Raw genomic sequence first — 7671 nt, 5'->3', positions numbered from 1 at the left:
TGAACTGGTCGGCGACTGAGTGAGGAAGGGAGGTGGGAAACGATGCCGTGTGGTGGATAAGACTGATAGACTGAGCTGAGATCGAGACCAAGGTGGAGGGAGTGAGGCCTCGGATTGAAAAAACCCCAGTAATCTGGAAAATTGAAAATTAATTTTGAAAACCACAGATTTTATAGATTCTATGAGATTCAAGCTGATAAATTTAACATCTACAACTAAATACTTACTTGGCTTGCCAAGACCGAAGAGAAGAACGAATCCGAGAAGCCCAACGACTGGAAACGGATTGACAGAGAGATAGAGAAAGACGAGAAAGAGAGAGAGGAGATTTGAGGGGTGGATGAGATTTGAGAGAAAGAGGAGTTGGGAGACTGTACGTAGCCAAAGAAATGGGTCTCTGTTCTTTGTGTCGAAATGTTGAAGGAAATTTGAAAAAAAAAAGCTAAGTGTGGCGGGCTCACTAAACAAATTCCCGCCCTTTTTTCATTAATTTGCCACATATAATACTTTTCCATAATACTTTTTTATTAGTATTATATTCATGTGTTATGGAGAGGGGTATTTGGTGTAGTGTGTGGAATTCAAAGTTAGAGATCAAGTCTTCTTAAGAATATCTCCTATGAAAGGATTGATGCAGTTTGGGTAGAAAGACAAACTTAGTCCCCAGTTTATAGGTCCTTTTGAGATAATGGACAAGGTGGGACCCGTAGCATATAGATTTGCCCTACTGCCAGCTCTAGTAGATAGCCACAATGTGTTTCACATCTCGATGTTGCGTAGATATGTGTCAGACCCATCCCACATTCTCAAGTACGATACGTTAGCACTTCAGAAAGACCTGAGCTACGAGGAGCGACCGATTAGCATCCTAGAGAAGGGGATGAGGGAATTACGTTCTAAGAGTATTTTGATTGTCAAGGTCTTATGGAATAATAGTTTAGAATGGGAGGCAACGTGGGAGTTGGAGGAAGACATCCAAGCAAGGTATCCAGAATTGTTTGGTATGTAAATTTCGAGGATGAAATTCTTTTAAGTAAAGGAGAATTGTAGCGTCTCAAAATTTTACTTAGCTAGATAGTAGTAGTAGTAGCTTAGTATTTTAGTGTTTGTGGTTATTGGTTCAAGATAGGATTTAGTTGGAAACTCATAGAAATAATTATGGATTTTATAAGTTTAGCCTATAGTTTAGAAATATTAATTTTAACATAAGGTTTCATTAATATAACTGGACCTAGAAATAATATTTATTATAAGCTAAGTTTTTGATAGAATAATTAAGAACGTGACACTTGTCACATGCATGTTTATTAAGGATTTAAGGATTTTAGATGAATAAATTAATAAAGGATAAACCTAGGAAGTCTAGAACCTTCCCCCAGCTGTTAGGAATACGTTTTACTCAGTCAAAGTTGTTTAAACAAACTTCAAGTCCGCTGAAAGTGTTCAAAAACATGTTTGATATATCAGCGTATGCCGATATCTCGTAGCTATAGGAGCTGATATATCGCCTATGGGGGATATAGAAAACACGTCGACTTTGAACGAATGAAAACACAGAGGCTTGGGAGAAAGAGGGAGGCGATATATCACATATATTTTTTGAAAGTCTGTGGAATCCGAGCTAGAAACAGCCCTCAACAACTTAGACTTGCTCTTGGACGTTTTTTACCGAGTTCTGGGCATCTGTTGAGCAGAAAAATTCAATTTTTATACAATTGTTTATTCATTTTAAAAAGAGTAAGTTTCACTCCATGAACTCTATAAATAGGACCTTCCACTCAGCCATTTGCATCATCATTCAAGTAATCTTCAGAGCCTCCAAGCTGCTAAGTTCATTCTAGAGAGAAACACTAGGGTTTTGGGGTTAAAAGCTTTCCAATCTAAGCCCTTCTAAACACTTGGGAAGTAAGATAGAGTGATATTTGGTATTGAGGTGTAGATCAAAGTTCAAATCTTTCTAAGGTATTCTTTATCCTCATATTTAGTTCATTATAGTTCTTCTTATTCTTTTCATTTTTCCTAACTTGTTGTAATATCTTTTGGTGAGGTGTTTGAGTTTCTTGAAACTTAAGGTTTTCGATAAGTTCTTATCTTGATGGTTTAGATCTTCTTTTCATCCTCATCTCTTTAGAAAACTTATGGATCTTACTGTAAGATTTTAGGAGTTTCCAATCCCGCTCTTGTATCAAATATCCCAATTTTTGGTAAGGAAAATAGGTTAGATTTTATGCGTTATGATTATGTTTTTGTGCTATATGTGAATGTAAGTATGTATGCATATGTTTTATGTTGTAGTCGTTTGGGAAATGTAGTTGCTTAGATAGCAAATAAGAAAATCCAAAGAATTTTATCATTATCGTACACTACAGTTATGATTTAACCTACCTCGAATAGTAGCAAGAGGACCTAGATAGTTTATCATATACTATATTCTGTTTAAACCTACCTCGAATAGCAGCAAGAGGACCTGGATGGTTTCTATTACATACTACGGTAATGAGTTAATGGTCATTAATATTGTAGTCCTATGTTTTATGATTTATGTTTTTACGTCATACATTTTATGATTTATGTTTTTAATCTTATGATTTATGATACGTTTTAGTAGCACTACAAGAAAAAAATGCTTTTAATAACACCAAAAATTTGTCATCAAAACATACCATAACACTTTTTGATGTGTTAAGACCGACCATGTTATCGTAGGTCAGGGTACTTTACATAACACTTTATCATTGTTATACAGATGTGTTATTATACTGTCAACGATAACACACTTTCTGTGTTATTTTAATAAATAGATAAGTGTTTAATTATATTATTTATAGTCGATTATATAACATATTTCAATACTTATAAATTTGTGTTATACTACACTTTAGTATAACACATTTTTTGTGTTATACTACACTTTAGTATAACACATAATTTGTGTTATATAATGAAGTTTCCATAACAAAATTCTTTTCATAAAAAATGTTATTGTAATAGATATTATAACACAATTTTCGTATTATTTTAATATTTAGATAAGTTTAAATTCTCATTATATATTCATTTATATAACACTAATTTAATCTATTATATTTTAATTTTTTTTATATTATTAAAATTAGCTTTCTAATATATACTAGCATCATCAAATGAACTTGATTTTCAAATAACAAAAAGTAAAAACATTCAACATTGTATTAACAATCCACAAATTAGTTTAAAACATTCAAAAATGTCATCAACAACAAAATGTTCTTTAAGTATTTAAGTAGTCTTAAATATTCAACATTTTGAAAAGTTACTACTTTGAGCACAAAATATTCTACAGCTGCCCAACACAAAGCCTTCAAAATTAAGTATCCTTTTCTCCTCCAATTGATGGAGAAAGAGACATTTTTCTCCTGCAATAGCAGATAAAAGGTAAGGTATATGCTTAAAAAAATTAAATAATATGAATCAAATAATAAAACTATATACAATATAAGACCTAAGCAAGCAATACCAGGTGACATACTTCAAAATTCAAAATACTTCTATCACATAGTGAATATATACATATTACAGTAAACAAACATTAACATTTTCAGCTTAAAGGGGCCTCAATTTCACCCTATAGACATCTCTAGTTTAGGTGCTTAATTATTGAGACGGCATGTTATAAGTTTGGGAGATTTGAGTTACAAAAGCATTTAGAATGATACTATTATTTCTAGGGTAGATCCATCGAATCTCATATCTCATTTAAAGGAGAGGTGTAATAGAATATGGAGCTCAAACAGGTACTAAACTCTAGATCTTAAGTTATTTTGGAACTAACAAGTAATTACAAAATAGTGATACATATTCGCAGTCAATTACACTGATATAGTGCAATGTAGTGTTTACAAACGTATAGAAATTACTGCAGAATCCTCAACCCAATGCAAAGAAATAAAGAAACTTACACACATTCTGCTGGCCAAGTTCCTTCAGATAGGGATGATAAGATAAGAGGCGAATAAGTTCCACAGTCTTGAAGGGAAATTAACCATCTAGGTTACAAAGAAGACACCGAATAGGACCATCAACAATACTTTCTCTGTCCCAAAACTGACTGCAAAGTGATTCTTGAAAACTCAACATGTTCACATATATTCTGATGCATTCAGAATCAAGAAAATTACTAAATGAATAGAACATGACCAGGCAAAAGTATGAACTTGCTCTCCTCCAAGAGAGAAGACACAAGAATCATATCATGAACAAAACTTCCAAGACTAGAGGGAAAAAAACTGGTAAGAATAAAATTTTTACCACCCAAATGCAAATCTTCCTCGCCATCACCAGGAACAACAAACCTACGCTGCCCTAATGAAGAGATAGCCATTGGCAAAAATGGATGAAAGGAGAAGCCATTGACAGTATCTGAGGTGTCACACATACAAAAATAAGTTATAAAGGAAAGCACAAGTCATCTCTAATACGAAATTTTCCACATTCTAGTGGACCAGAGTATACCTAATGCAGCTTGAAAGCTTGATACCCATTGCCCAGTTTTTAGATCATATATATGAACAGAACCATCCTGAAACCAAAACATTAAATTAATAGAAGAAAAAATGCAGAATTGTTTTGCTTAGGGAAACTTGCAATCATCTCATTTGGTTTCAACTATCATCTAAAATTGTGTTTCGGCCTATGCCTTGCAACAATCACGATAAGAAATTAACCTAATATAAAATTATATTTAAACCACTTTAGATATTTAATTAAATCATTTTGCAACACACAAAAGTATTAATGTGAAGAGGCTTTGCATTGTTTGAAATTTGGATGGGTGCACTATGGGTTTGCATATATTTCAGATTACTTGTAAGATTCATTTGGCGATAGATTGTGGGAAATTGGGAATAAGCATGCTAAAAAAATGTCAACCCAAAGCAACTTGAGAATATGATGGTATGGTGGAATAAAATTACAATTAAAAAGTGTAATTTCTTCAATTAATTATAACCCAAATCTGAAAATACTTGGCCATATGAAAGTTGAGATGCTACCTGACCACCTGTACCAAGATGCTGGCCTTGTGGTTCAATATCAAATGATATCCACTGGTTGGTGTATTCTGATGATCTATATAGCCTATAAGTAGGTCCAAACGAAGTGAGTACAATAGATTGAATTTATAATGTATACTAATAGAATAAGGTCACGCTAACAAACAGATAGCATGAACCCCTTGAGAAGTTACTGTTGTGACTGTGAAATATATATGATCTATTAACTACTTGAAAGTCCTACTCATTTAATAAGCAAGAGTTTTCAAATATCTATGTTTTCTAGTTTATTTAAGCTTAAACATGAGAACTTTTGGTAATTAAAATATATCTGTTGTAATAGATTAATATACAGTTCTAGCTATTGAAACATCAGATTTTCCTCCCATAAATATGTGCTAATTCAGCTACATAAGCTGTAAAGCATTCTAATCTATACATACCCATGTAATTCTATGTGTATATATATATGAGTCGCATACTAAGTAATGATGGCTCTATTGCCTAGTAATACAAGTTTTATTTCCCTTGTTTTGGAAATACTTTGCACATCTCAACAATCTTTAAACTTTCCTAGTTTTTCTATCTCTGTAATGACTAAAAGGAAAGCAAAGCTCTTAAAAAATATCCCTCAGAATATGAGCCATGAAAATGGCTGCTACTAGTTCTATAAAGCTATAATCAAAATCAAATCATGCATTGGCATGATGACACTACTAGAATCAGAGTCAAATTATACATTGGTATGATTTAAGTTATGAGACTCAAATATCAAGAGTGTTGGTGATCAAATTCAGTGTTTACTATAAAAAAATAAAATAAAATGCTCAACCCAAATCTCCAAATGATTTATCATTTCAAATAATTAGTTACCAACTATAACATTGATATTAACCAAAAGGGTATCCAAAATATGTGATCCCTAAAATATCACAACAGTGAATAAAATTTTCCTTTCATTTTAGACACATCTCTCAACAACCAAACTGTAGAAAGAAAGTTTTATGTTTAAAAGGAGCAACATATCAATTCAGTTGTGATTGACAACAATAAGTCGTGATTTGAAAGAAAAAAAAATCTATCTACATCTTCGTTAACGAGACTCAAAGAAGACAAACAACAACAAAAGTATAACCTAATTTATATCAAACACAATGATCTAAGTTAAATTCTTATATATGTTTGCTTGTTTGTTTTTCAGCTCATGATTGTTCTTGGAGGATCATTTTCCTTTATCATAGGGACAACTATAAGTTGGAGATCATTAGCTCTAACTTGTAAATAGTTATTACAATTACATATTTTATTTCTTTTCCTATATTACTATATATGTGTATGTTATGTGATTGAACTGAATTTTTCAAAGAAACATACAAGAATTTAAGGGACTGACTTCTAAGTTTTTTTATTTTTTTATTTGAAGGACTTGTTCCATGCATTGTCTTACTGGTTGGTCTACATTTTTCTCCTGAGTCCCCTAGATAGCTCGTATGAATTGGATCAAAACTAAGCTTAGAGAACATAGAAACTTTGAAAATTTCGACAACCCCTAAATTATACAAGCAAACAGAGCAAACCAACCCAAACAAATTAATATGGAACCTAAAATCAATTAAAAATAAAGAGCAAAACCTTTAGTACAGTTATCAATTATGTAAATTTCTTTATTACATTGTAATAAAAAGAAGCCCAAGAAAATACCACGACCTAGGTATAAAGTAGACATGAAAACTTACATTTTCAAAGCTAATTTTCTTCCCTAGAATTTACAGTTTGTGGTTTTCCATAAGATCACAATCGAAACTTGTCACCACAAAGTAATTTTATAACTTAAGCCACATCAACAAAACCTTGCCAAGTCAAGTTCTCAAAGTGGTGGTGCACATAAAATACATTTATATTAATCACAAAAACTTCAGAAACAATAGAGGAACTAACGATATATTTAAAGAGAAGAGATTTATCTTAGTTTTGAGAACCCAAATCATATCAGCATTAATCTGTGTTACAAATTCACCAAATAAAATAATGAACATAGGAGATGTGATCAAACATCTCCTATGTTAGGAGGAGCCAGAGCAGATGACCAATGTTTAAGGATAAATCTTCTACTACTACAAAGACTACTGAATAAGAGTTACCATCTTCCATTCATCAGCGCTATGCACTTTTGAGCATCCTTCCTGTCCTTGTATCTTACTAAAACAACACCTTGGGGATGATTCTCGCACACTTGCAACATTTTCACATGTAATAAGAAAAAAGGCACGGAGAATATAATTGAGTGCCTTGCCACTTAACTATGCCAACAGAACCACCACCCAAATCCATAACAGAACATACTGATACCGAACATTAACCCATAATTTCCACTTTACGTAGACAAGGGTTCCTCAAACATTCCACATAACACCTAGAGATTCGCCATAGCATAGCACCATTTGAAGAAAGAATAACTGAATAAGTAGAGATTGTGCCTAGTTTTACAAAAACAAATTAACCTATTTAGAAAAAATGATGACAATTAAGAAAACTCAAGGTTATCCAGGTCGAATTTCAAAGACTGGCAGGATGAGGGGTAAAAAGGCCAAGAACTCCAAGCTAAAGCTCCAAATAAATAGTGGTATTACAAACAATTTAA

Source organism: Humulus lupulus, chromosome X, assembly GCF_963169125.1.
Source record: "Humulus lupulus chromosome X, drHumLupu1.1, whole genome shotgun sequence".
Lineage (NCBI taxonomy): Eukaryota > Viridiplantae > Streptophyta > Magnoliopsida > Rosales > Cannabaceae > Humulus > Humulus lupulus.
Note: the sequence above shows the minus strand (reverse complement) of the source record.